Raw genomic sequence first — 5,860 nt, 5'->3', positions numbered from 1 at the left:
TCATCTGTTTCAATATTACAGTCAAAAACAATTAGGTGCTAAGCTCTGAGCTAATGAGTTTGCTTATAATTTTTTTATTGCAAGAATAAAGGGACTCAAGTTAGAAAAAAATGGATAGGAGCATTTATTGGTATGTAGGAGGCAACACACTGAAGTATGCACTGCAAATTATAATAATTTATTAGCAAACATACAAACTCTGCTTGTTCGCCCTCTGTAATAACTGAGGATCATGACAAAACTATTGATATTGTCCCTGTTTTATAGTCAAGTTTTTTTAGATGCTGTTCAATATTAATCAACTTTTTATAGCCAGTAGGGGTAGATTTTTAAACAATGCTTAAGTGACTTAGGCTATGTCTATACTACAAGCTAGAGGTGTGATCCCCCTGCTTGTGTACACCTATGAGAGTGTCAACAGCAGTGAAGCGACAGTAGCTCAAGTAGCTTCAGCAGACGCAGGCTTGAACTATGTTGAGGACATACCTGCCTGAAACTCACGCCTCTCCTGCTGCTCCCTGTGCTCCTGCAGCTACACCGTTATTTATACTCACGCTAGCTCAACGAGAGTGAGCATGAGTATGTGTATGTGAGCTGGGGAATCACACCCCTAGCTCCTAGTGTAGACACAGCCTTAGAAGTCTAAGTCCTATTTTCAAAAGTGATCTAGGAATTTAGGAGCCTATGTCCCACAGATTTAGTAAGCAGATACTCCATAGTAAGCGTTTGCAGTCTCTGACCCTTGTTTCATTCTGACATGTAGCAAGGCAATAGTATCCAAAGGAGTTCTATGGTGTTTGTAACAGTAATCGGACATCTTTTTGATCTTTTTTGATGAACAAATTAACTTCACACTAAAAACAAAGGCATACACAAAAGCACATAAATAACTTTACGTGTAAATTATCCATAATGTTCATATGAACATTGTCAATAAAGCTTTCAGGATCTGTCCCATAATTAAAATATATTGGCTAAAATTTTCAGACATGATTAAATCTCATTGAGTTTTAATGGGAATTAGGCACCTAAGTCACCTAAATGCTTTTGACAATTTTACCCATTGTCCTCAACTTTGGCATGCTAGGATTTTCTGAAGAAATTACCTTGTGAGAGAGGATAGTACTTGTCTTTTTTATTAATAATATAGAGTGATAAATTAACATCCAGATTGAGTTAGGTAGCTGCTTTTTATCTTATAATAAACTTAGGATATGACTAGTTAGCTATGATGGCTTTGGATATTTCAAAACAATTGTTTATAGGGAATCTTGGTTAGCTGTCTGATTTTTCACGAACCTAGTTACATTGCAAATAATAGATGCATCGAGAAGTAAGAGTGCAATTTATTTGGTTTCCAATGTATTTCAAAGCAAATGGCAGTTCATGTCCCAGGCTTCTTGAAGGAGCTATATTTACTCAGAAGCAGAAAAGGTATAGTTTGAATGGACTCTCAGAATTATGGGAGTTTAAGACACAATGTAGTGCAGTGAGAATAAATTATCTGTCTTTTGATAAACTAGAATAATGGCTGGTACTTGAAAGATTAAAACTCTTTTCCCCTGAAAAAATACAAAGCAACCCCCATTGGCAATGTATAGAAAATGTATTACTTTCAGATAAACTCTCATGGTCTAGGGAAAGCCTTTTGGTGTGGAAGCATCTCTGAAGTTGAAAGAGAGCTTTCCAAGTAACATTACCCCATTAGTTTAAAAAGATATTCTGGCTCTTGCATTTTGGTTCAGGATTCATCTGGTAAAGATGAGCATCTTACCATCTTTGCTATAGCTCTTTCAAGACCTGTCAATTTTTAATCTCTGAAAATAAAATGTAAAAAATCTTAGACTGCAGAAACTTTCTTTGAAAAGCAAAACTCCCTAAGCATGACTAAGATGCAACTAAATTAAAGATACACAGAAGACATCCACACATACACAGAGTACTCTGTAACGCAGGATTTACTTTTTCTCTTTTATTTTGTTGGTCTCATAGTCTAAAATAATAGTCATTTTGCTCTACCGTATCCATTTACAAAAACATAGTATTTTCTCCCCTCATGCAGCCATTTGAGAAAGCAGCAGGTAGCTCCATGGCGCTATCCTGAACCATCTCTTCAAGGGTCATTCTTCAAGTAGGCCTGCTGCCCCTTAAGCAGTGTCTCCCATGAGTGGAAACTGGAGGCTAACTGTCCTCTGCCCCTCCCCATCCTTCTCCCTGCATTCAGCAATAACAGAGCAGTACAGTTTCCTTCTGCATCAATCCATATGGCATCTTTGGGCCTGAGATATCTCAGGCTGCCCTGGGATTTCCTTACCAATCTTTATGGTAGCTGTAGGTATCTCAAAGTGTATACAGTAGTAGCACAAGTAAATATTCTGTCTATTTATACCATGGATGTGAGAATGTGACCTTGAGATCTACTTACTAAATGGAGCAATTTATGACTAATATGATAATTGATCCTGTATCCCCAGTCATGTTTGCGTGTGACATCCACATATTAATGATCTGAAAACCACACACATTTGGTAGTCATTCTGCAATATTCATTTCGCTCTTTTTATTCCCTGGAATTCACTCTTTTTTCCTTTGTAGATTTCCCTTTAGCAGTTCTAAATAAAGAAAGAGAAACATAGTAGCACATGCAGAATGTAATTTGCTGCTTGCTGAGAGCAAGCACAAAGCCTAGGGGCCAGCTAGGTCACTCTTAAGCACTGTCTTGCTTTTAAAAAAATATTCCCTAGTTACTTCATATTCAACCTGCATAGATTACCATAAAAACTGTCATTACACTTCTTTTGACCTGATGGGTACTACAATTTGTTAGAGCACATTGGAGAGGGATCAGACTACAATTTGAGAGAGAAGCAGAGGCAATTTTCTATAAGAGTTTCTGCAGAAGACGTGAAATACATTTAATGAAAGGCTTTTACCAGCAACATATCCTCCATTAGACTTCATCATTAATATTCATCTATAACATTTTACTAATGGCATATTTGTTTTTTAATGCATTTAATTAGCACATATTTATCTTGATTAACTTATTGTGCAATTGAACTCCATACATCCCAAAAGCAGTACACATATTTTCAGCTGAGTGTAAAAAGAGGAATGTTTTGCATGCCAAAAACATAGGGTGTCATGTGTGTAAAATGTAGGGTCCATTGTAGAATCTCTTTAGTAGTATCATATAATAGTCATGCCCATAGTTGTGGTGTACACCAGCATGATACACCTCAGATTGCCTCATCAACCTGACTGAGTTTATATCCTACCCAACATCAGTTTTTATGTTCAGTCTGTGCCCTCTTGATTTCTGGGACTGCAGAGGTGTCAAGACTAATCTCATCTTTCAGTATAAAGGTGCATTAATGGTTCTTTGTGCTGGGGAGGTAGCCTTGAAATATAAATAATTTTTTTCTGTTCTCTCCTTCCTTCTTTTTCCCCTTCACATTTACCTTTTTGTCCTTGTTAATCACTTTCTTGCTCTCTACCATGTTACGTGGACTTTCTTCCACTGTTTCCCTTTTTCTGTCTACCTATCTCCTATATCTTTTCTCTCTCTACAGAAAGATCTGGGACTTGATACTCCAAAGGCTAGTGTCACTGGATTAAACTTCATGGTAATAATAAAATCATGCAGAAAAGACTATTCCTGCCTAATCACTGAGTTTGGCTTTTAAATGATAATAGTAAAGAATCAGTGACATGTTTTACATCTATGTACAAAATAGTAAAGTAATGATATTTCTGTCCATTTATCTGTCTGTAGAAAGCAGGTGTTGTATCTGATTTAGTCTCTACAAAAGCATTCACTGTTTGTGCTACATGATTAAATAAAAAACATATGTATAATTTTAATGTATATAACACTATTCTGTACCTATATTAGTCTTTTTTTATCTTCTGGTGATATTCTCTATTCATATGCCAGAAATTAAATTTAAAAGGACAAATGTGGTATTATTCCTGTTGTATTAAAGAAGTTATAACACTGTGTCATTGTTAATGTACCCATTATATGAATTTTTAATGACTTACATCAAGAATAATGGCTGAAACTAAACATAGATAAAGCCAGTGGGGGAAAAAAAACCCACATGAAGTCCTAACATTATTCTAGTGAAACAAATTGGAATGTTGAAGAGGATTTTTTAGCAGTGTTGTTTTTTTGATAATGCTTTACTGAAACTTAAGTGTGTTTGTGTGTCTGTGTGAGAGAGAACTGAAGAATAATATGCAATTAGAATACACTCTTTTATACATTCTTGCTTAAATTATATGTTAATGGATTTAGTCACCGTGAGTGAAGGACTGTAAATAAATACCTATATTTTCCAATGCATCTAAGCTAATTAACTCTGCTTCATGAGCAGTGACAGTAAGTTTAATTCTCTTTTCTTAATATTTTATATACTTACACTGCAAAAAAATACCACTGATGCTCTTATTTTCCATATTAGTATTACTCATCATTAGGTTAAAAAGATATTTTACAGTTAAACACAATTTCAGCCCTAATATTTTCAATTAATTGTTCTACTGTTTTCTTCCTTGAAGGCTAATCATTGAACACTCAGAATCCCATTTCACAAAAGGAATATCATGCTACTTCCATGTATTTTCCACAAAAATTCATTCTAAAATGTGGATTTAAAAAAATCAAATTAAGTGGGACTTTATTTTCACCAAAGTTGTCTCAGACTTCCAAAGGAGCTCAGAAAGAGACCAGAGCTTGCATAACAATCTGAGCACAAAATTCATTCATGTAATTAAAAGTGGGGGAATGCTTTAGCTTAAGTCAGAGAGTTCTGTGGGCTGTCTCAATTTCCATTCTTGAGTATGCCTCTGTCCTGAGGGAACTCTCTTGACCAAAGTCTGTACAAATACAAGAGGATTGTCTCAAGTACCCCAACCTCAGATATGATCAAGGTTCTCCCTCATCTCGAATAAAATGTCCACAGTTTTTCATCAATCCGAGATTTCCTTGTATATTATAGAGTCACCATTATTTATGTAACTGACTCTCTGCTTTGTTGTCTCCATCCTGGTCTTAAATTCAACAACTATATCATTTATGTTGACCACTGATGACTTAATTTATCCAGTTTCACTTCTGCCTGGGACGTTCTAATTTATTTCTGTACCTTTCTGTCAGCAGGACACAGCAATGTCTCACCACCTCCATTGGTCACCATCACTTGAAGAGTCTCAGAAAGTGCCTGCTGGAGGCCAACATGGGAATGCTGAAAACTGCTGCTAGTGAGAAGGTCTCTTTAAAAAAAAAAAAAAAACGGTCAGTCTTTTCAGAGTGAAGTATGGAACTTCTTTTCAAGCTAATTTGGGTACATCCTTTCAAGTCTCTAGATCAAAATGTTTTTTTGATATCAATGGACTTTGTTGATTTACACCAGGAGACAGGACCTGACCGTATGTTTCTATCCAATGTGTGGTTTCAGAGGAACAGCCGTGTTAGTCTGTATTCGCAAAAAGAAAAGGAGTACTTGTGGCACCTTAGAGACTAACCAATTTATTTGAGCATGAGCTTTCGTGAGCCACAGCTCACTTTGAAGTGAGCTGTGGCTCACGAAAGCTCATGCTCAAATAAATTGGTTAGTCTCTAAGGTGCCACAAGTACTCCTTTTCTTTATCCAATGTGTATATTTTGTTTTTAGCACTGGAATCATTTTAAAAGAACATTCCTTATGAGAATTTCATTTCTCATTGTATACCATTTCATTACAAAAATGTTCTCTTTCATAACAGATTTCGGGTGAGGTACCACAGTAGATCAAACAGCTTCAATTTTCTTATCTGGAAATCAGAGTTAAAATGCTCAACTACAAATAGAAATGAA

General features: G+C 35.8%; 1 long non-coding RNA gene across 1 annotated transcript; it reads right to left on the bottom strand.

Moving 5' to 3' along the window:
* Positions 1–1,957: 1,957 nt before the first annotated feature.
* On the bottom strand, positions 1,958–5,267 carry LOC142073269 (uncharacterized). The gene is made up of 2 exons (XR_012670072.1): positions 5,151–5,267; positions 1,958–2,612 (listed from the first exon to the last, which is right to left on the bottom strand). It is a non-coding gene; the product is annotated as an uncharacterized LOC142073269 (long non-coding RNA).
* Positions 5,268–5,860: the final 593 nt, after the last annotated feature.

This window comes from Caretta caretta, chromosome 9 (genome assembly GCF_965140235.1).
Source record: "Caretta caretta isolate rCarCar2 chromosome 9, rCarCar1.hap1, whole genome shotgun sequence".
Classification (NCBI taxonomy): domain Eukaryota; kingdom Metazoa; phylum Chordata; order Testudines; family Cheloniidae; genus Caretta; species Caretta caretta.
This window is presented reverse-complemented; position numbering and strand designations above follow the sequence as displayed.